This window comes from Pungitius pungitius, chromosome 12, assembly GCF_949316345.1.
Source record: "Pungitius pungitius chromosome 12, fPunPun2.1, whole genome shotgun sequence".
Taxonomy (NCBI): Eukaryota; Metazoa; Chordata; class Actinopteri; order Perciformes; family Gasterosteidae; genus Pungitius; species Pungitius pungitius.
In genome coordinates this window covers 12,295,870-12,320,331 of record NC_084911.1, presented here as the reverse complement: position 1 = coordinate 12,320,331, position 24,462 = coordinate 12,295,870, and the positions used below count along the sequence as shown (strand labels likewise).

The following is a 24,462-nucleotide window of genomic DNA, read 5'->3' as shown; positions in this document are numbered from 1 at the left end:
TTTTACAGCAACTGCAGACTGTTGTCCGGTGTTGTAGTTTCCCAGAGCAAAACACTTAACTTTTAACTGCTCAACCTTTAACTGCTCATTGTCAAGTTGCTATTGATAAAAGCTAGAATGTTTTGTAATGTAAGATGCTGTAAATTTCAACCTCAAAAGGATTTTTTTCCCAAATCAGATTTAGTGGGAACTTACTATTAAAATTGTTCACAATAATCAATGTTTCATAAACGATAATAACACAAAAGACCGTGAAAGTTCAAACAGATACTGCCCAGTTCAACCGAACGCGGGCCATTGAGTTTGACACGTTTGCAATAGAGCATCTTTGGGATGTGGTGGAATGGGAGCTTCGTGCCCTGGATGTGCATCCCACAAATCTCCATCAACTGCAAGATGCTATCCTATCAATATGGGCCAAGATTTCTAAAGAATGCTTTCAGCACCTTGTTGAATCCATGCCACGTAGAAAAGGCATTTCTGAAGGCTTAAGGGGGTCAAACACAGTGTTCCTAATAATCCTTTAGGTGAGTGTATACCAAGATTTCACTAAATGTTTGATCATAAAAGTTTGGTTTAAAGTTATGGAAAAGTCATGAATATCTATTGGTCAAAATGTGTATGAACCCTGTGTTCAGAATATTGAAAACGTTTTCCACATTCTAGAAATTGTGCAGTTATAAAATAGCTTGGATGCTACAGTTTATGTCCACATGGGCACCTCCAGATCGTGTAAAGAGGCTGAGTTTGCCCTAATGATGGAGGCCTGATTCTGCGAAAGTGGCTGCCCACAATGGGCATCCTGAGGCTAAAGAGGGTGTCCTTAGCCCTTGTGATGGAGGGCCAGTGCTGCTGCAGTGCATGAAGTCATGGGCATACGTAATCCGGCTAAAGACTGCATTTAGACAGGGGAAGGGAGGGCAGTAGTGGTAACACTGGCGTTGTTACAGTGGTGTTGGCCGGCTTTAATTCCTCCACTTAAGCCCGGACCCAGAGTTCCAGTAGTGGCGAATGTGCAATCGAAAATCAACGGTGTTCGCTATGGAATGCCGTTTTAGTCAAAATTAAATAAATGAACAAATACACGGTAATGCATAATGACACTGCATTTCATAATAAATAAATGAATAAAAACACGGTAATGCATAATGACACTGCATTTCATAATAAATAAATGAATAAAAACACGGTAATGCATAATGGCACGGTAATGCATAATGGCACCGTAATGCATAATGACCCAGTATTTCCTTTCACGTTCTTATATGCAAATCAGGGGGCGTGGCTATCTATCACATTCAGAACAGACAACGGAGACGTGTGCGGTCGACACCGCTAGCGAACGCGGAAGCCCCCCCCCCCCGATCGAATTGGGTCGCCGCTTGTCATTAAGGGGTAAAGGTGGGTCCCGGAGCCAGACAAGTTGAGAACTACTGGGCTAAGGGACGTGAGAGTGTTGACATAATGGAAGACATCGGTGGGCTCCGAGATAGCATGCTAGCATTAGCGGATCAAATCGATCAACATGGGTTATCTGCAGATACTATTTTGACACATATTGAGGGTTTTCTGGAAGTACTAGGGCTTGCGGTTCCGACTTCGGCAGCTCTAGACAAACGGCCCACCAGTTGAGAAACACTGCCTTAGCCAGCCCTTTTTGCACACGTCTCCGTTGTCTGTTCTGAATGTGATAGATAGCCCGCCCCCTGATTTGCATATAAGAACGTGAAATGAAATACTGGGTCATTATGCATTACGGTGCCATTATGCATTACCGTGCCATTATGCATTACCGTGTTTTTATTCATTTATTTATTATGAAATGCAGTTTCATTATGCATTACCGTGTTTTTGTTCATTTATTTAATTTTGACTAAAACGGCATTCCATAGTTCGCAGGCTTAAGTCAGCCTCTTGAGCCTCCTGATAGACTGGGTGCACATACACAAGGATTTCACAAAATGTTTGGTTGTGGAAATTTGGTTTAAAGTTATGGAAAGGTCATAGTCCCGCCACTGGACTTGTTTTATAGACACCCCAAAAATCCAAGTGAATAAAATTATGTTGCAGGGTGGTCCATCTATGAGACAACAGATGGTGTCTTGTGTTATGTCCTCCCAGAACTGTCTAAGCGCATTAGTGAGCTCCTGTAGTCTGAGGAGCAACTTGGCCCTGTCTGATAGACTGAAAAATGTTGTGCATCAGCGTATAGGGTCGGACTATGGGTTTCATCCCGATACCTAATGGAAATTTGTTTGTGAGCCTGTAGTTATTATTACCAACAAATAAAACTAAATGCACATATTTATTTTGTTTATTTTAAAACTAGTCATGTTTTCCTACAATTGCTATTGGCTTTCTCAACATGTTGCTTTGAACAAGATCGGATAATCTGCCTGTCAACTGGCCAATGAGAATAGTGCGCGCTCACATTTCAAATGACTCTGTTAGAGCGGGAGGCTGCTACCGGAAAGGTGCTCCTCGGCGCCGCAGCGCAGCACGGCTGGAGGATTTCAACTTCACTTATGGATGCGAATTTGAGTTGTGGGATGTCAACGGACCAGACTGGAAAATGAACACACAGGATCTGTTCACTTCAGTAAAGAGAATTTATATCCTGCAAAGATATCAGGTAAGAAAACATTTACCCTGTATTTTCTGAAACAACCTAACAGAATTATGTTTTGTGATGATGTTCTTAAGTTATGTAGCCCAGTCTAAAATATTTGTTTAATGTTTAAAACGTTACTACGTTAAAATCTCCTCGCTGTTTAAAACAGTTTACAGTCGATTAAATATGCAATAGGCGGATGAACGGACGTAACGTTATGCCGTTTATATGAGGAGTTCGGTTAACGTTAGCTAACGTTAGCTAACGTTAGCCGATAGCTAACGCTAGAGTGTTAAACTAGCTACGGGTAACGTTAACTAACGTTAGTGAGGTAAACTAGCTACAGGTAACGTTAGCTTGTTGGCATGAAACATACTTGATTTTACACACAGGATCTGTTCACTTCAGTTATTTGAATAAACTACTTGGTTTATTCAAATAACGTAACGTTAAATGTACAGTTACTGCATCTGTAAACGGATTGTAGCACAACTGCAACAGGCATAACGTTACACATTTGCCTGAGGACGTTATATTTATTTGGAACACAATAAACGAATATACTCATATTGAAGGCAGGGTGCGCAGTTACTGATTTATTAACAGTATGGATGTTATTAAAGCAATAAGGTGAGAGGATGTAGTCTGACAACAGTTCAAGGTTGTTTGTTCCGATGCAGCTGCACAACTCTTACGTTATTGAAGATAAAGTACCTTATTTCTTTTGTAAAAGTTTACCAGCGACATTATAAATAGTAAGTAAATAGCTGTCTTTCATCACAAAATAGTTGTAGCCACCAAACCTTGTTAATCTCATTTCAGTAGTCTAGAAATGTGTGGGGGGATTTAGGGAAGGGTGCATTATTCAGCATTAATGTACTGTTCACCTTGACCTGAGTATTTAAATAATGCACACCCAATATTATAATAATTTAAAAAGATGCATGTCTTTAATTCTACGGTTGAAGTTTTGAAGTATAATTGACAGTTTTCTTCACTGTTTCAAACTACTTGACACAGCAAAGGCCGCTATGCAGGCCCGTGAGCTCATGAGAATGCTGAAGAACCAGGACTGACAACATGCCACCGGATTGTGGCGTACAGAATTAAACCCAGGGACAGGTACGCAAAAAAGAGGCACGATATACACAGATGGAATCGTTCTAATATAAAAAGTGAACAGCTCTGAATACTTATATATGTGTAGTGGCAAATTCTTTCTAACACTGATAACTGCTAATTATAAGAAACTGTCTTAAATTTTTCAGATTAAGCATTGGAACAACGTGGGGAGAACAGACACGCAACAACACCCAAAGTCCATCACTAGTAAGTAAAAACTTCACCCAAATGACAATACATGTGCAGCATTTAGAAAACACACTGCAAATTCAGGCCACACAGTACAGAAAATACAGAAAAAGATTAAAGTGTTTCCAGGGGACACTAAAATTTGATGAACACTGCTTGGACAAGCTTGTTGTTGTGACTCCTGAAGTTATGAAGTCAGGTTTGTGTATAATTTGTTTATGTTCATGTTGTGGACTTGCATCATGCTACTGATCTACGTTACATAAAGTGTGCTGCATGCACCTCGCAGGACCTTGCAGAGTGGAAAAGCAGAATTTTATTTTTATATTTGAGATTTCACAGATTGGAAACTTCAATCCAGTTCAACAGTGGAATGACGGTCTGTAGCCTGCATAATAATCATATAGACATTATTAAATAATCAATACAATTCAAACAATATTCTGAGTTATAGCTAACAGTAGGCCAAGATTCCCAGGAGATCTCCTTCCTTAAATAACCCCCATACAGACAACTATCTTGTGAAATGTACACACTCCACTACCATCACCACCACGGATTAAGGTAATGCTTATATGAAGGCTCAGTGTTCCCCTTGTGTTACAACTTTGGGGAGGCAGACGGATTGGCTACAATTCTGCGACCCCCCCCTACCCCCCTTGAGTTGCGTGCAGTGGTCAACAAAAGTCAGTTCACAGAGTAAATATAAGGATAGTCATCTTCACCACCTCCTTGGAGACAGAGGGGCCGGGGGGGGATTCGGGGGAGGTGACTGCACAGCGCTGCGCGGTAACGACAAACGGTTCGCGGGCATGCGCGGCGGGCACGATTAAAAAGCCTAACGGGCCGTAGTTTGCCCATGCCTGGGACAAACTCTCAGCTGCACGTGCTCGATTCCACCTGCAAGTGGATCACTGAATTCCCGTCCGACAGGAAGCAGCACGTGAAGCTGGGGAAACATGTCTCTGCCTCTCGGTCCATCAGCACCGAGGCTGCGTTCTTTCCCCTCTGCTCTTCTCCCTGTACACCAACAGCTGCACCTCACCAGTCCGTCAAGCTCCTGAAGTTTGCCGATGACACCACCTTCATTGGACTGATCTCTGGTGGTGACAAGTCCGCCTACAGGTGGGAGTCTGCCCACCTGCTGACGTGGTGCACAACCTGGAGCTAAACACGCTTAAGACAGTGGAGATGGTTGTGGACTTCAGGAAGTACGCAGCCCCACCTTCTCCCCTCACCCCGTGTGACTCCCCCGTCACCCCTGTGGATTCCTTCTGTTTCCTGGGCTCCATCATCACCCAGGACCTCAAGTGGGAGCCGAACATCAGCTCCATCACCAAGAAGGCCCAGCAGAGGTTGTTCTTCCTGAGGCAGCTGAAGAAATTCAACCTGCCAAAGAGGATGATGGTTCACTTTTACACGGCCATCATTGAGTCAATCCTCTGCTCCTCCATCACCGTGTGGTACGCTGCAGCCACAGCCAAGGACAAGGGCAGGCTGCAGCGTGTCATCGCTCTGCAGAGAAGCTGATTGGCTGCAATCTGCCGTCTCTCCAGGACTTTGAAGCGGGCCAGAAAGATTGTTGCCGACCCCTCTCACCCCGGACATAAACTGTTTGTGCCCCTTCCATCTGGCGGGAGGCTGAGGTCCATCAGGACTAAGACCTCCCGCCACACTAACAGTTTCTTCCCATCGGCAGTTGGGCTCAGAGCCCGGGTCCCCCCCGATTGACTCTCACTCCATGGACTTGCACTGTCACTTTCACTTGTCACTCATCACTTGTGTTTATCTGTTTAGTTGGTGCACTAACTCAATTTCTCAAATTTGCATTCTTATTTTTTATTTTTATCTATATGTCTTAACTTACTAACCCATAGCTTTCTAACCCATAGCATATTTTTTTATCTTATCCCTTTTTTATTTGTTGTCCATTGTCGTAATGTTTGCTGTTTTGCACCAACCGCCAAGTCAAATTCCTTGTATGTCTGACATATTTTGCCAATAAACGATTCCTGAAGGGAATGAACTTAACACAGTAAACAGTAAAGATACGATATTTGTTTATATTTCATAATTCATAGGATTGGGGCAGCAAAGTGAACAGTGCACACAAGATACATGGTAAACCTAGCTGCAGATAATACAATCATAGTTGGTTGGATTGATTTCGATGTGTAAATTAGGTTTGTTTTGTTTTGTTTAGCTACAAGTGTGTTTACCTTGCTATGATACGTCTGATAAGAAGTGTTTAAAGGAATGGTAAAAAAATGAAAGCCTACTTTCTATGGAATTTTCAATGAATCTTATTTTGTTCTTTTTCTCTTTTTCCCCCCCCAGATGCACTAAGGATCAGGCTGATAAGAGGGATTTTGGACAATTGGTTTCTATCTGCACAATGACTTCTGGTAAAGATTCATTGACCTTTTGCGGTATGTTTTGATTTTACTTATTAATACACTGCTTAGTTGGGATTCAAAGTGTAATGTTTGTGCTCATATATTATCAAAATTAAATGGAGCCACCTAGGGTCTGGAGAATATTATGGATAACTGTATAATACTGAATTGGAAAAATCCCCTCAGCTCAACAGCCTAATGTGTTGCTTTCTCCACCTGTTTTTTAATGGTGAGGTCAACAGTCAAGATAGAGAAATGCCATTTTTAGTTTTTAAATTCTTCCCAGAGGGCTCTAAAAAGCTGTATGTATGAATAATCAATTGATATTTGATAATTGAATTTAAATTTTTAAATCAATAGTGGTTTAATTGAAACATTGGAAATCTTCTAGATGTATCAATTTATCTTGTTATTTTCACAGTAAAAATGAAAAGCTTATATTTTTTTAAAGAATGTGTGTTACAAGAAGGATCTGTAAGAATCCAGTGTTTGATGCTAAAACTTTGTAATATCCCTTTTTTGAAGCTGTTTGATCCTAATAAAATGGGAAGAATGTGTAAAGTAACATTTTTGGCCTCAAATTGTTTTGTGTTATCCCTTTATTGAAAGTGTTTAATTATATTAATACAAGAGAAAACTGTAGAATAATAGTGTTTAACTGTACAACCTTTAGAGAAATTATGTTATTAACAGTGTTTCACTGAAATAATAAAGGAAAGGTTTGTAGAATAACAGTTTAACACTAGAACTTTTTGAGATATCATTTAATTGAAAGGGTTTCATCATTTTAAAAACAGGAAGAATATCTAAAATAAACGTTTTTTTAACGCATTGTTTTTAGCAATATCCCTTTATTGAAGGTGTTTGAACGTAGTAATACATGAATAATATGTAAAATAATAGTGTTTTACTGCAGATTTTTGTGTGATATCACTTCATTGAAGGTGTTTCATCATAATAAAAAGGAAAAATATATAAAATAACATTGTTTTTATGCTGAATTTTTGGCAATTATCTCTTTATTGAATGTGTTTGATCATACTAATACAGGAATAATCTGTAAAATAAGGTATTTCAATGCATTGTTGTTCAGCAATATCCCTTTAATGAAGGTGTTTGAACGTAGTAATACATGAAGAATCTGTAAAATAACAGTGTTTTACTGCAGATTTTTGTGTGATGTCACGTCATTGAAGGTGTTTCATCATAATAAAAAAGGAAAAATACATAAAATAACATTTATTTGATGCTGAATTTTTAGCAATTATCACTTTATTGAAGGTGTTTGATCATAATAATACAGGAATAAGCTGTACAATAAAGGTATTTCCATATATAAACTTAAATGGAAATAACCGTAAATGTATGGTTCTTGCAATTTTTTTGAATTACAGTATTTTACCTTAGTTTTAGGTGTTTTGCATGGCAGCCGTAGCTGCCAGTCATTTACCTTCTTTTTACGGGTTTTTTTTTTACAGTGTACAAAGATCTCATGAGAGATATGGAGAGCACCAGGGGAGCTCCTAAAATGAGCTCACTGGCCTGATGAGGGTCCCAGAGGATTGTGTGTGTGTGTCTGAGAGAGAGTGAGAGAGAGAGAGAGAGAGAGATTCATAAATGAATAAAGAGAGAGGGAAAGAGGATATGTGTAGAAAGACTCCACAGGGACCGTTTTCCTTTGGCTTAAGCCACCAGATCAAACCTTCACACTCACATCCACTCACACAATTAAATGTAATAGGCGCTAGAGCACGTTGGCTAGTAGAGGCTCGACACCTGCAGTCAGTGGCGGCTAGTGGAAAATGTCCTAGGAAGGACAATCAAATGAATTCAAGCAAACATCACAGGTTGATTTAATGAAAATCAAATAAGGTATGAAAAAAACCATAGAGTTACTACTTTATTTACTTTTATTTATTCCAACATGAAAAAAACAGTACACTTATCTAATTTTTGTCACCGTCACAAGCAATTTAGTATTATATATATATTCTCTTTTTTTGCGGGGGCTCAAGATGGGGCGACGCCCCATTGGCCTCCATTAGCCAGAGCCACTACCTGCAGTACATGTCAGAGGTGGGACAAAGTCATTGTTATGCAAGTCACAAGTAAGTCTCAAGTCGTTGCCCTCGAGTCCCGAGTCAAAGATGAGGCAAGTCCCAAGTCGAGTCAAAAGTCAAAGACAACAAGTCTCAAGTCCAAAGTCTTACCATTTTAGTTTTGAGTCATTTCAAGTCCTCTTATTACACAAATAAAATGTATACAAATCATGTATGTCTGTAAGATTTGTATTTGTTTAAACCTCTTTATACAATGACATTAACCAACTACAGTAAGAAACAGAAAATGTAATTGTCACAAAAAAATCTATTTCAACAGAATATTGCACTAGAACAATGCACAGCAGTGACTCATGCTGTAACGCCCTACACGAGTGTCCAGGAATTGTGAGATTGGCTGTTGTGATTCATCTACGATGCTTTTGTTCATCTGGTATTCTTCATACCTGTAACAGAAGAATATGAAACAGATGTCAGAAAATCCCTTATAACCACATGTTTTATTTGAAACTACTCTTTACTCATATCAATGTTGTGTTAATATTCATTGTCTATTGTACACTAAGGTATACAATAATACATTTCCGTTTATGCAATATTAAGAATATTTTCACTGCTTCAAAAGCCCTTCCTTCAAGAAACCGAAGTCATATGCTTTAAAGCAAAGTGGGGACGGGGATCCCTGGGTGATGGTGCACTGCCTCACAGACCTAGACTACGTGGGGAAGGGAAGGGTAATGGTGGATCGACTGTGACTGTGTTATAGTACTTTAAAACGGACGTTGACATAATGTTGGCAAGGATTTCCATCGGATTTTTGTAAGCATGAACGAGCTGTCTCGTTGATACGGTAAAATGCTAGTGAGTTACGGTACATTTGATAAGGTGCTCAGCATTCGTTCAAAACTTACCTTTCTTTGTGCAACTTCAGGTGTCGAATACGGTGGCCGAGAAGGTTCAGACAAATACAAAAGCAACAACACAACCGCAAACGCCACAACGCAACACGAACGCCACAACACAAAATACAAAAGCCACATCACAACCGCAAATGCCACAACACAACACGAACGCCGCAACACGAAAATACAAAAGCCACATCACAACCGCAAATGCCACAACACAACACGAACGCCGCAACACGAAAATACAAAAGCCACATCACAACCGCAAATGCCACAACACAACACGAACGCCGCAACGCAACACGAACGGCGCAACACAACACGAAAGCGAAAACGGAAGTAGCTGCCCACGGGAGCGAGCGTATTTTGGAGGAACGCCCACGGGAGCGAGCGTATTTTGGAGGAACGGAGCTGGAGGATGCCAGATCGTTTAAGAAGTAAGTGAAACATGATTCCTTGCGGCTACAGTTAAAGTAAGGAATCATGTTTCACTTACTTGTTACGTGCCTACTGGTTTTTGAACCTACTGGTTTGGCTACGCGTTTAGATGTTATTACTGTAAACAGGTGCAACAGATTACTGTTAAGTTTCGCTTTAAAAATACTGTACAATTTACGTAAGTGAAATTGCTAAACTAATTTTAAAAATCCAACTATTTCACTGGCAGCTCTTTACCCCAAAACTAACTGTAGTAGAAGCATCTCTAAAATGAACATTGACAAATAATAGGATATAACAACTTTCTTGTTTATTAGAATAGTATAAGTTTGAGCAAACATTATAATAACAAATTAAAATATTCAAACCAAAATAATATATTCAAGTCAAAATGGAATGGATAAGTTGCGTGTGTGAGAGTGTGTTTATCCAAGTAAGTGATGGGCTGACATTTGTACTTAACAAAACTTAACAAATAACGTTACTGTACGGTGTGGGTCTATACGGCTCCGGACAAAGGCACTAGACACCAGGGTGGTGATTTCCAATGTTTTATATTGTTCTTCTTACTCGGTAAAACACGCCGGCGTCCAGCTCGCTCGTTCTGCCGTTCCTCTCGCTCGCTCTCCTTACTGCGTTTTTAAAGGGGGCAGAGCACACACACACATTGTCAAACGCTCCCACCTGGCACTGTTCCCCGAGCCACCCCCCCTCTCTCCCCCCTGCAGCCGAGCCGAAAATCACAGTTACTAATCAGTTTCAAAAGAAGAGTCTCCCAATACACAAGGGTTTTTTTCTTGACAGATCCATGCTGTTAAACAAAATTGTTCATCAATTAGCCAACTTCAATAATAAACAAAACAATATAAATGCCTGTTTGAAAATTGTAGAGAGAGTTAAATAAAAAATACCCCATATGAATACAAAAAGCAACGTGAATGAGTTGGGTGGTCAGTGAGTGAATGACTGAAATATGACATTTTTGTATGACACGGTAGTCATACAATAGGAATGGGGATTCTGGGATGTCAGATTTTTTTGGACCATTTTACTGCTCCTTTTGCTGGTCACCTTTCCTTCTCGCGCCTTTGTACCTCTCTCCGGGTTAATTCCAAGACAGCTTCTGGCAAGGTAAAACAAAAAGAAATAAACACCAGTCACACCACTTCTAAACCATTGTTAATAGCAATCCCATATTGTTGGCATAATCATGCTTTTCCAATTCTGGACAGCATGTCCACTTAACTTTTCACTTCCAGGATTAACAACACATGGTTTGTTATTGAGCGTCATTGCCAAGATATCGTTAGTGATTTATGCGTAGATACATTTGCAAGTAAATCAACTGCTTCTGTTCAATGTGATGGCTGATGTACAATGAAAGGTCATACGATACAATGCCCAGATCATGGCCCAAGCAGGGCGGTAAACCAGGATTACAAACATGAAAAAAAACTAGTTCACATCAATGAAACCAGCGATGTTGTGTGATCCCAGACACTTCTTCATGGTCTCCTGCTATGTCATCATTAACATTGGAAGCCTCTGCTTCTTCAAGAGAGCACCCTGCTTGCTCAAAAGTATTTTCCCCAGTAGCATTACCTCTATCGCAGTGTTTCTCAACTGGTGGGTCGCGACCCACTTGCCATTAAGGGGTAAAGGTGGGTCCCGGAGCCAGACAAGTTGAGAACCACTGCTCTATCGGACGTTGTTGGGGGTTAAACTATTATCAACTGCACAATGTAAGACTGGTCTTCCCTCTTTAATTTGAGTCTTCAAGTGAGAAAATAAACAACTGACAAACTGTCACTGTAGCGTCTACTACGTCACCGGGCAGCGGGGGTAACACAGGTGGGAGGTTCACTTAACTGATTGACTCACGGGCTATAAGGGGAAGCGAGCATTCGTTGGCAGGTGGTCTCGTCAGGAGAGATGCGCCACCGGTAAGCTGTTGTTGTTTGCATTTGAGCTGTTTTATGTGTGTTTGCCTGTTACGCTGCTCTGGTTTAGACATTATTTGCTTCGTATGTTAATCGCTGCCGGCTCGAAAGCGATTGGAATTGGAGCAGTTTCACGGTCACATTTGCTACTTCCTGGTTGCGGTGCTGGATGGGAAATGTAGGCTATCGGTTTATTTTGTCAATGGATTGCTATGCCCAGTGCTGCTATCAAAAACTACACGCTCTGTACTTCCGTTGACTGATGTACACCAGAGATGCTCACGAGTCCCAAAGCTCGAGTCCGAGTCGAGTCTGAAGTCTTTCGAGGACGAGTCTGAAGTCACCGTGTGTGCGTCTCGAGTCGCATGGACTCGAGTCCCCATCTCTGATGTACACCTATGACTATGGGTTTAATGTGTAAATTTGATTGATGTGTTTTCTATGATTAAATGTTTTGTTAGTCATTCAGTTAACACTTATAATATATAATAATAATTTATAATACCAGATACTATATGTTAAGAATCCATGGTATATTTTGTATTTTGAAATAATATTGTTTACACTGTAACCCTTTTTATTTATACAGGTTTATAACCTGCTATTGTGGACAAATTCAGCCGCTATTGTGGAAAATCAATCGGCTTAAATAAAAAACCACAACGAGTTAAAACAACGTGTCCTCTCCTGATGCCCCGTTCGGTGGGGAGATTCTTAAAGAACCGAACAGTTATAAACCGCGGCCCACTGAATAAAGTGCAGTGAAACCAGCCACAGACTGCTTCATTAAGGAAACTCTGTCAACCCTGGATCTGTTGGCCTCATGTTTGTCTTCTGTGGCTGACCCCGAGCTATAATTAATCAAACTGCCCATTGATCGGAGAAAAGAGCGTAATCACATTGACAGTGACTAGCTCTCCAGTCAACACAAAGGGAGTCAAAATGGCAGACTTGGAAAAGCTCAAAAGTGTGCGATCAAGAGCACAGGCTTCATTCTCAAAAAGGGCTCATACTCTCACATTACATTACATTACATTACATGTCATTTAGCTGACGCTTTTATCCAAAGCGACGTACAATAAGTGCATTTCCACATAGATACAAACTCAGAAAACAAGTATCAAGAAAGTACATTTTTCATCAAATAAGCAGTTACAAAACATGTTATAGAAAAGTGCCATTATAAGTACAATTTAAGTGCTATCATTTGTTAGTGCTACGGTTTGCTAGTGTTTTAGTCAAGGTAGAGTCTAAAGAGGTGTGTCTTGAGTTTTCGACGGAAGATGTAGAGGCTCTCTGCAGTCCTGATGTCATCGGAGAGCTCATTCCACCATCTCGGAGCCAGGACAGCAAAGAGTCGCGATCTCGTCGAGTGCTTTTCTCTCAGTGAGGGAGGAACAAGCCGCTTTGCAGATGCAGATCGAAGTGTGCGAGTTGGGATGTAGGGTTTCACCATGTCCTGGATGTAGACTGGTCCCGATCCATTCACAGCATGGTACGTCAGTACCAATGTTTTGAACTGGATGCGGGCAGCTACTGGTAACCAATGAAGTGAACGGAGAAGCGGTGTGGTGTGGGAGTATTTCGGAAGGTTGAAGACCAGTCGAGCTGCTGCACTCTGGATGAGCTGCAGTGGTCGTATGGCGGTACCTGGGAGACCCGCCAGCAGAGAGTTGCAGTAGTCAAGGCGGGAGATGACAAGCGCCTGAATCAGTACCTGTGCCGCCTTCTGAGTGAGAAGGGAACGTATTCTCCTGATGTTGTAGAGCGTGTATTTACAGGATCGGGTCGTCGCTGCGATGTTGGCAGTCAGGGAGAGTTGGGAGTCAAGTGTCACGCCGAGGTTCCTGGCACTCTGAGTGGGCGTTAACACGGAGTTGCCGAAGTTAACGGTCAGGTCCTGGGTGGGCGAGGTTCTTCCAGGGAAGAAAAGTAGTTCGGTCTTTTCGGGGTTGATCTTCAGGTGATGAGCGGACATCCACTGGGAGATGTCAGTCAGACATGCAGAGATCCGTGCCGCCACCTGAGTGTCCGAGTCGGGGAAGGAGAGAATTAGTTGGGTGTCGTCGGCATAGCTGTGATAGGAAAAACCGTGCGAGCGAATGACGGACCCAAGGGAGTTGGTGTAAATTGAGAAGAGGAGGGGACCCAGGACGGAGCCCTGAGGAACTCCAGTTGTAAGGGGACAAGGTTCCGACACTGATCCTCCCCAAGTTACCCGGTAGGTGCGACCGTCAAGGTAGGATGAGAGAAGAGACAGCGCGGATCCTGTGACACCAAGTTCCTGAAGGGCAGCGATAAGGATCTGGTGGTTTACTGTGTCGAATGCTGCAGAAAGGCCCAGTAGGATGAGCACGGAGGAGAGCGAGGCGCCTCTAGCAGCGTGGAGTTGTTCCGTGACAGCGAGGAGAGCAGTCTCTGTGGAATGGCCCGCCTTGAAGCCTGACTGGTGGGGGTCTAGGAGGTTGTTACTATGGAGGTAGGAGGAGAGTTGGTTGAAGATGGCTCGTTCAATTGTTTTGGACAGGAAGGGAAGGAGGGATACGGGTCTGTAGTTGTTTACTTCCGAAGGGTTGAGGGTGGGTTTCTTCAGAAGTGGGTTAACTCTTGCTTCCTTCAAGGTGTTGGGGAAACAGCCAGATAACAAAGCATTGTTAATGAGACATGTGAGGAAGGGAAGAAGATCAGGGGCGATTGACTGTAGGATATGGGATGGGATGGGGTCAAGGGGGCAGGTGGTGGGACGGGCAGCGGTTATTAAGGTAAGGACTTTGTCAGGGGACAGGGGTGTGAAACAGGGTAGTGAGGGTGATTGGGGCGAGGTCTGTGCGATATAACTGGAAGGAGGTGGGTTGGAGAAGGAGGAGCGTATGTCATCTATTTTTCTGGTAAAGTAGGTGACAAAGTCTCCTGGGAGAAGGGTGGAGGGGGGAGGAGGACTGGGGGGTTCGAGGAGGTTAGTGAAGATGGAAAATAGTTTTTTGGGGTTGGAAAATGAGGACTCAATTCTGGATTGGTAGAAAGCACTTTTTGCAGCGGAGATGGAGGCAGAAAAAGATGACAGAAGCGACTGAAACACATGCTGGTCATCAGGTTGTTTGTATTTTCGCCATTTCCTTTCAGATGCTCGCAGAGTGGCTCTCGTAGCACGCACCGGTTCAGTCAGCCACGGAGCTGGAGGGGATCTGCCAGCCCGTCGAGTCTTAAGCGGACACAGCGAGTCGAGAGAGGACGACAGAGTTGTTAGGAGAGTCTCTGCGGCAACGTTCGGATGCAAAAGTGCAAAAGAGTTGGTTGCGGGGAGAGCTGATATAACGGAGGAGGCCAGGGAGGTGGGGGAGAGTGAGCGAATGTTACGGCGGACCGGTATAGAGTCGATTGATGGGGCGGGGTCGTTAGTTGGTGAGAGCGGAAGGGAGTATGAGAGGAAGTAGTGATCAGAGACATGCAGCGGAGTTACAGTGAGGTTAGTTGTAGTGCAGTTCCTAGTGAAGATGTAGTCAAGGTGATTGCCAGCTTTGTGAGTCGGAGGGGAGGGGTTGAGTGTCAGTGCAAAAGAAGCAAGTAGGAGTATGAGCTCAGATGACTTCTCTGTCGGGATGTTGAAGTCACCTAGGAGGATGAGCTGAGGGCCTTTTTCAGGGAAGTTTGACAGGACGATATCCAGTTCTTCCAGAAAGTGGCCCAAGGAGCCTGGTGGACGGTAGAGGACAACAATGTTAAATTGAACCGGGTGAGTAATGGTTACAGCATGGAATTCAAAAGACAGTGGGGTGGGGGAAGGTATGGGGTACGGGGAGAAGGTCCATTTGGGTGAAATGAGTAAACCTGTCCCGCCACCCCTGCCAGTGGGTCTGGGTGTGTGGCTAAAGGAGAAGGCAGAGGAGAGAGCAGCTGGGGTGGATGTGTTTTCCGGTGTGATCCATGTCTCAGTGAGGGCGAGGAAGTCAAGCGACTGCTGGATAGCAAAGCCGGAGATGAAGTCTGCCTTGCGAGTAGCTGACTGGCAGTTCCAGAGTCCTCCTGTGACAAGGTGCTGGACATGTGTGGAGCGGGCGGGGTAGGTAAAGGAGGAGGGATTACGACAAAGAATTGAGCTAGGCCGGGGGCGGTAGTATCTGCGGGCAGAAATTCTAACAGGTATAGTGATAAAACACAGTTACGAATGAGTATGTGAGGCGCCGCACTCAGTCGCCCCGAAGACTCCACGAAAGACTCCTTAGTTGTCTTTGTTCTGCTTGTCTTCTTGCTGAGGGTCTTCGCTAACGCTTCACCTAGTTTCCAGTTAAATACTCCCTCGTTAGTGGAAGTCGGCTACGGCTGTGCTGACCACTCCCCCGTCGTTAGTAAACAACAGGTTGATTGCCCTCAGCCGAAACTCGTCCAAATGCAAAGCAGCAAGCACGTTGACACCCTAATCAGTGGACAACAATAACAACAACTGGCAGTCTAGTTAGCTTAAAACAAGAAACTGTAACCTATAAAGCAGTAGCAGTCAAGTTTCACTTAAAAACAGCACAAGCAACAACAAGTTTAGCAGACTAGCTTGGTTAAAGAAAATATACTCAATCCGATTTCAAGTCTCCTGGAAGTCTGAAGATCTGGTAGAAGAGATGCACAATGCACACTCACCAAACCGTGACTTTTGGAACCAACTGAAGTTCTCAAAGAATGGAAAATATTCAGGGCGGAGTTTTCTAGTCAAGTCACAGATGCGGGTTATGAGTATGCTGAAGCCCTGAGGGAGTCAACAGATAAAGAGGTCATAGAATCTGCGACCCTAATTGATGTGAAGGCCGCGGAGTGTGAGAAAAGGTTCATTGAGGTAAAGAAAGCCACCCAGGAAGCCATTTGGACCAGCTAAGCAGAGGAGGCGTTCTTCAGGCAGGCTGAAACCGCTGAGTCGGCTATCACTCAGGCTGAAGGAGAAGAAGTTAACCCTTGGGAGTCAATCAAGGACCGCAGGCTAAGGAACAGAGGTCTTGAAAGAGAGGTTATTGAACTCGGAGAGATGCTGGAAGAGTGGAAAGAGTTGGTCCCTGGTCCAAAGGCATTCAATCTCAGGACACGCCACAAGACATTCAAGAAGAGGGTCCTGGCGTTGTCTGATAAACTGGAGGACGACGAAGCAGTAAAGGATAGAGAAAGAAACCTGGGAGATGATGGCAGCGCGGTTGGTGAGCCGAGACAAGATGCTTCTTTCCTTTCTCTCCCTGACATGTCTGCTGATCTCAAGTTGAAGCCTAAAACATTCACGGGGCATCAAACATGAACAGCCGACCCCTTAGACAGAAAAGCAGCCCAGATAGGACCAAAGGAAACTATAATCTCCAGCCTCAAATCAGCCTTGAAAGAGCACGGCTACCCACTTTCTTCGGTGACATGAGGGACTATTATCGCTGAAGAATGAGTGGGAGGACCTAGAAGAATTGGGTAATCCACAAGGTGTGGAATGTATAAAAAAGTTCCACTTATTAAATAGTTAAATAGCGACCCAATTTGATCGGTCTTCATGAGAAGGTCAAGAAGGATCTAGTTCTATCTAGCTGTGGATCTGCCGACGATATGTTGGACAGCAAATACGGCAACAAAGCGAAATGAGTCCTACTGATCACCAACGAGGTCCAGTCTCTTCCACCTGTCAAAGGAAACAATCCAAGAAGAACCATTGAATTGATCCAGGCTGTAGAAAGGGCACTGTGCAACCTCCAGATCCTTGGTGAAGAGGACGCTGTGAAGAACCGTGTTGTTGCTCAATCTCTTGAAAGCAAGCTTCCCAGTTCTCTCAAGAAGGAGTGGATTGTCCACAAAACTGACCCAGCAAACCGGTTCTCTCCACTGTATCATTTTGATTTCCTCCTACGGTTCTTAAAGAAGCAGGAGGAGATTCTGGAAGAGTTGGATCAGTTGGAACTAAGCTCTGCAGATAAAGGCCCTGTGGAAAAGGGTGCTGCAGACTACCCAGATAAAAAAGGGAAGATGGCTTTCACAAAATCCACAGGAGGTCAGAAGGATGACTATCCCAGCTGTACTGTCTGTGGAGATGACTCCCATGCCGGCAAGCTGTTTGCCTGCAAGATCTTCAGAGAGCAAGATCTCTTAAGAAAAAGGGCCCTTTTGAAGAAGCTTGGGTTGTGTTCCAAGTGTTTGCGTTTTCACCCCAAGGAAGGAAAAGGATGCACACCCAGAGACCTCTGCCCGAAAGGAGACTGTCGTAAAGGAGGGGTGTCGGACCACAATTACCTCCTGTGCCCTAAACCGCCAACTCCAAAGAAGGACAGCACGAGGATCAGAGTACTGTAAAATTTGGAGGAAAGAAACTTGGCCTAACCAACAAACAAGAGGAGTTTCTGGCAGAGCTTACTCCAGAACAAAGAGAGAAATACAAGGATGCATTCTCAAATAGAATATCATCAACTGTATGCGCCAAGGCTGGAAAGAGACTGCAAGAACATCCAGTGGTGACAACAAACTCGGGTTGCCTTGTTGGCTCCCTAATCGACCTCGCATCTGACACAAATTATATCACAAATGAAACCGCTGGTCGCCTGGGACTGTGCGGTGAGAACATCAGACTTGTAGTCCATGGAGTCGGGGGGATGAAAAAGGCTGTCTTGACCAAAAGATATTCCCTGCGGCTGAAGATCAAGACATCCAAGGGAAAAGTGGCAGAGCATAGAATTCTCTGCTATGGCCTGGAAACCATCGCGGAGGTCACTCAATCAGTCACCGCGGAGGAGCTGCAGAAGTTCTTCCCCGATGTGCCCAGAGACGAACTGGTCCGCCCCACAAAGATTGACCTCCTTATCAGTCACCGGGAGGGTCGTCTTGTTCCCCAGCCAATCAAGATTGTGGAAGACCTCGTTCTCTGGGACGGACCGCTAGGAAAGACTGGGGAACTCATCCCAATCTCATTGAGACAGTCAATTTGGCCGTGTACTGCTCTGAAACTCACCTAGCAAGGACCATGAGAACGGCTTCGATGGCGTACAAAGAAACCATCATTCCTCAAAGGGAGGAAAGACATGAGTATACCAGGAGCACTGCAACCGCCAACAAAGGTCTTTGAGTGGTTCAGGTGGGACAACATCGGAGCAGCCTGCAATCCTCAATGTGGTGGCTGCAAGTGTGGCAGGTGCCCCCCTGGTGGAAAAGAAATGACCCTCAAGGAAGAGAGGGACCTGGAAAAGATAAAAGAGTGCCTAACATACGTGCTGGCGGACAAATACAGCAACTCGCCCCACTGGGACACAGCTTATCCCTGGAAGACAGACCTCAAAACACTGCCAGACAATCGGAAGGCAGTGGAGGCAACCTTCAGAAATACTGAGAAACATCTGGGGAAGGAACCTGCGTGAAAGGCTGCATACAAAGAACAAATCCATCAAATGCTATCAAGAGGGGCTGCTGCAAAACTCACAAGGGAGGAAATTAACAACTAGGAAGGACCTAAATGGTACATCAGCCATCTGGTTGCACCAAACCCGCACTCCTCCTCAACCCCTGTGAGAATTGTCTGGAATAGTAGCCAAGAGTTCTGAGGCATAAGTCTAAATTATCTCCTTTACAAGGGTCCCGAGGTCCCAATCCCATTAGAGGTGTACTTCTGAGGTTCAGGAGTGGACTCCATGCTGCACTGCGTGACGTGAAAAAAATGTACAACTCAGTGTGGCTGAAAGATGATGAAGTTCACCTCCACCGCTTTCTCTGGAGAGACAACCCAGAGGACAACATTGAGGAGTTTGCAGTTGTCAGAGTCAATATCGGTGATAAACCTGCTGGATGTATCGCGCAAGTTGCAATGCGAGAGACGGCCAATCTTCCTCAGTTGCTGATATGATTGAAGAACGGCGAGCTCTAACCGAGGACAGCTATGTGGATGATATCTTGACCTTGCACGATGACTTCAAGATGCTGGAAAGGGTCACTAAAGGGGTAGAGGAGATTTTGGAAGCGGGAGGATTTTTCCTCAAACCTTGGGTTCTGTCACGCCAAAGTGGGAGGAGTGGAGCCCCTGCTGAAACAGCTGTACCCAGGACTCTGGTACTGCCCAATCAAATGCATGATGGGGAGAACAAAGCACTTGGGGTCTGCTACGAACCTGAGACCGACACGCTCCGGTTGCTGACTTCTATCAACTTCTTGAAGAAAAGAAGGAAAATGAGGACAGGAGTTAATCTGAGCATGGAGGAGGTCAGGGGACAAACACCAAATCCCATTACCTGACGCATACTACTTAGCCAGATTGCCGCATTATACGACCCAGTTGCCTCTTGCCTCGTCTTGCCTCTCCAGCCAAGCAGAAAGGAGTAATGTTAGTACGAGAATCATTCCAGGAAGCTGGCAAGGACAACCCATCTAAAGACTCATGGGATGCTCCTCGCTCACTAAAACTGCAGCTTGCAGAGAAGCTGCAATAACGCTCTTTGAAGAATTTGTGAGACTTGGCCAGGTAAGGTTCGAGAGAAGCCTCACGCCGTCGGGAGCCATAGGCCCACCAACAGGAATCACGTTCTCAGATGGAAGCGAATCCTCCTATGGAGCTGTACTCTACCTGCGGTGGGAAACTCAAGACAAAGTTGAAACGAAGTTGGTCGAATCCAAGGCTAAACTCACCCCTCTCGACCAAAAGGGAGATGTGATTAAGGCGGAACTCTGTGGTGCGGTCTTCGCTACCCGCTTAAAAAGGTATTTTGAAAAACACTGCCACATCAAACTGGACCAATGGATTCACTTTGTGGACAGCCAAACAATCCTAGCAGCCATCCAAAAGGACAGCTATGGCTTCCAGACCCTTTTCGCTAATCGAATCGGTGAGATTCAGAAAGCCGGAAATGTGGAAGATTGGAGGTGGATTGAAGGAAGACGAAACATTGCTGACATGCTTACCAGAGGTGCGACTCCTGAGGAACTTAACGAAGGATCAAGGTGGCAGCAAGGCCCTGAGTTCCTGAAATTACCGAAGACAAACTGGCCCATGAAGATGGCCAGTGAAATTGCACCCTCTGCTGCTGAAGATGTGGGAAAACTTCAGCGGAAGGCCTTCTCGGCAGTGGTCACCAGGGCCCAGTCAAAGGGAAGAACTGGCCTCAGCGAGCCCGGCATCAAGGCGGACCTAAAGCAGGATGGAGTCAACCAACCGACACCACCAGCTGTCCCGATTGCAACATCAGCGGAAGACGCACAGAGAAGGCCCTGGGCAGTTGGACGGGTGCGCCTTGTGGAACCTCAACGCTTCAGTACTCTGTCCAAACTGTGTGGTTCCATAGCCTGGACTCGACGGGCTGCATAAACCTGGCTGGGAAGACACCTGGCACCAGACTCCTCAAAGTGGGAGGCAGACCGCTCTTTTCTATCTTCTGAGGAGAGCGAGCCTTCGAAGACCTGGTCCTCGCACCCCAAGATGGCAGTCAGTTCCCAGTCTCAACACTAAATCGCTTGGTGGTCTACAACGACGGGAGCACAGGAGTCCTTCTCTGTGGAGGGCGAATCCAGTCCTGGAAAGAAGATGGAACAGCTGTCCCTATACATCCATCTCTCTCATGGCTTGCAACACTACTGTCAAGAGAAGCTCATAATGAGAACCACGAAGGTATTGCTGCCACGCTACTGCGTACCAGGAGGAAAGCATGGATTGTGCAAGGCCGGAGAATAGTAAAGAAAGTTGTGAACGACTGTATTGCATGTCACAAACGGAAAGGGAAGATGTGCCAGCAGATGATGAGTGATCTGCCGCCAGAACGCTCACAGCGTGCTAACCCATTTGAGTATACCACACTTGACCTCTTTGGCCCTTTTGAAATTAAGGATGCTGTCAAGAAAAGAACAGGAAAAAAGGTTTGGGGCATAGTATTCTGTTGCATAGCATCAAGGGCAGTTCATGTGGACCTCGTTGACGACCAATCATCTGAGAGCTTCCTCCAAACTTACTCTCGCTTTGTGGCATTGAGAGGCCATCCCAGAAAGTTGTGGTCAGATAGGGGAACCAATTTCATTGGAGCTAAACCTACAAGACTTGCATACGTACTTTGCTACCTTACGGGAAGCGTCCATAGAGGACAAAACCGCTAAAAATGGGACAGTGTGGGCATGGAATTTTCATCCGGCTGACTCACCTCATCGCAACGGGGCTGCGGAAGCTGCAGTCAAGCTCATAAAAAGGGCTCTCACTAGTCTCTGGGGGACAACAAGCTCACTTACCTGGGGTAAACTACAAACCCTCTTCTACCAGGCAGCTAACCTCACAAATAAAAGGCCGATCGACGCCAGGGCTCAAGAACAAGAAGATTCTATAGAAAACTTGACCCCCAATACTCTTCTTCTCGGGAGAACCAGGGAAGGAAGAGACACAGGAAGAATTGACTTAGAAACTCATCCCTGGCGCCGTCTCAGAGCCATCCAGATTGGTGTGGATATGTTCTGGAAGAAGTGGAGCGAACTTGCCGGACCTAACCTTTTCGTTCGACCAAAGTGGCACCGGATCCAGAGGAATGTAGCAGTCGGTGACGTTGTCTGGATTGCTGATCAAAATGCTTTGCGAGGGCAGTTCCGGCTCGGACGGATCCAGGCTGTGTACCCCGACAAGAAAGGACTTGTGAGAGACGCTGACGTTAAGACGTGTGCAGGCCCCCCTGCCTCCTTAATGGTTGGGCAACTTGGGAGGAATCCTCAGCACCAGACGTCTGTCATCCTACGGAGAGATGTGAGGAGACTGGTAGTCCTCATCCCTGTGGAAGACCAGTGAATCCTAGACAGCACGCCCAGATCCAATTCTGAAGGCATTGTCTCAGGATCTCTCTCTCTCTCTCCTGCCCTCTCTAACTGGCTGGTACCTGAACAGTGACAATGCGTACTATCCTTAGAGAGAAAATAAAATAAAATAAATAATGAAATGGTTGTCTGTGACCGCCTTAAATCACACGATCAGTCGGTCAAGTGGGAGATGTAGCGTCTACTACGTCACCGGGCAGCGGGGGTAACACAGGTGGGAGGTTCACTTAACTGATTGACTCACGGGCTATAAGGGAAGGCGAGCATTCGTTGGCAGGTTGTCTCGTCAGGAGAGATGCGCCACCGGTAAGCTGTTGTTGTTTGCATTTGAGCTGTTTTATGTGTGTTTGCCTGTTACGCTGCTCTGGTTTAGACATTATTTGCTTCGTATGTTAATCGCTGCCGGCTCGAAAGCGATTGGAATTGGAGCAGTTTCACGGTCACATTAGCTACTTCCTGGTTGCGGTGCTGGATGGGAAATGTAGGCTATCTGTTTATTTTGTCAATGGATTGCTATGCCCAGTGCTGCTATCAAAAACTACACGCTCTGTACTCCCGTTGACCAATGTAGACCTTTGTGGTCGGTAGGGTTGGGTATCGTTTGAATTTGAACGATTCCGATTCCAATTCCTTGTTTCGATTCCGGTTCCCAGCGATTCTCGATTCCGATTCTTTTAAGAGGCAGGGTCAAAAAAGTTTAAGATATTTTAAATGAGCAAGCTAACCAAGGATCTTTCTGAAGGAAATAGTCTGACCTTCTCCAATGTTAATTCGATGAACTTTTTATTAACTTTACTATGAATTTCTAACAGGGCTGTTTTCAACTACAATATAAATATCAAACTATGAACTTGAATATTGTATAAACATTATAAATTATGAATATATTTTAACAGGGGTACACTTTCCTCCAGAGAGCTTTATTTTTGAAACCTCACAAAAACACATTTACACGTGAGTGTATGATACTGCAGCTACTTAAATGTTACCTTGCTCCCACTGATGGACGAACCCTTGGAATCGGGCTCGGGCCACCCCGCACCCGCGCGCGCACTGGTCTGATGCGTCACAAATTCACAACAACCGGGAGTTTTTTGCCGAGTTTTCGGTTTGTTTCGAAAAGTGTAACCACACTTTGGACCGCCGATGCACGCTATCCATGTTCGATCGCGCTGTTACGCCAACACTTCCGGTGGACGCTTCTTCGTTGGTGTTCAGCGGTTTATATTTCCGGTCGCCGCCGGCGGACTGAGAATCGAAACTAGGAATCGAATTTTAAACTTTTGAACGATACCGGGTAAATCGCAAAGCTAGTTCCGATTCCAATCGATTCTCGATACCCAACCCTAGTGGTCGGGGACTATGGGTTTAATGTGTAAATTTGATTGATGTGTTTTCTATGATTAAATGTTTTGTTAGTCATTCAGTTAACACTTATACATATTTATAATACCAGATACTTCATGTTAAGAATCCATGGTATATTTTGTATTTTGAAATAATATTGTTTACACTGTAACCCTTTTTATTTATACAGGTTTATAACCTGCTATTGTGGACAAATTCAGCTGCTATTGTGGAAAATCAATCGGCTTAAATAAAAAACCACAACGAGTTAAAACAACGTGTCCTCTCCTGATGCCCCGTTCGGTGGGGAGATTCTTAAAGAACCGAACAGTCACACTTGCCAGTACAGAAATCAAAGTGGCATAACAATTAAATATCTAATGTGAATGTCCTTATGCCGGTACATCCTTCATTCAGTTTGGACTCCCGTGGACCTGGATGATCTCCATATAAATGACATTTTAATGCCAAAACTACTATTACAACTATTGAAAGCACAGAAATCTGATGTGGGGGGTATTTTGGTGAAGTTTCATAGTTTCACTGTTTCAAAGGCATATTTAGTACCACATCCATGGCTGCAACATTGACAACTAAACCACAGAAAAACACACTTGATTACTTGTCTCACTTGTTATTATTTAAGTTACGTTACTAAGTTAATTGCATTGTCTATGCGCATGA

At 44.4% G+C, this 24,462-nt stretch overlaps 1 long non-coding RNA gene across 2 annotated transcripts; it reads left to right on the top strand.

Moving 5' to 3' along the window:
- Window positions 1–1,977: 1,977 nt before the first annotated feature.
- LOC134133036 (uncharacterized) lies at window positions 1,978–7,277 on the top strand. Of its 2 annotated transcripts, XR_009957165.1 has the most exons (4): window positions 1,978–2,632; window positions 3,632–3,733; window positions 3,880–3,940; window positions 6,260–7,277. It is a non-coding gene; the product is annotated as an uncharacterized LOC134133036 (long non-coding RNA). The 2 variants fall into 2 exon arrangements; XR_009957164.1 differs by lacking the exon at window positions 1,978–2,632 and having other exon boundaries at window positions 3,198–3,733.
- Window positions 7,278–24,462: the final 17,185 nt, after the last annotated feature.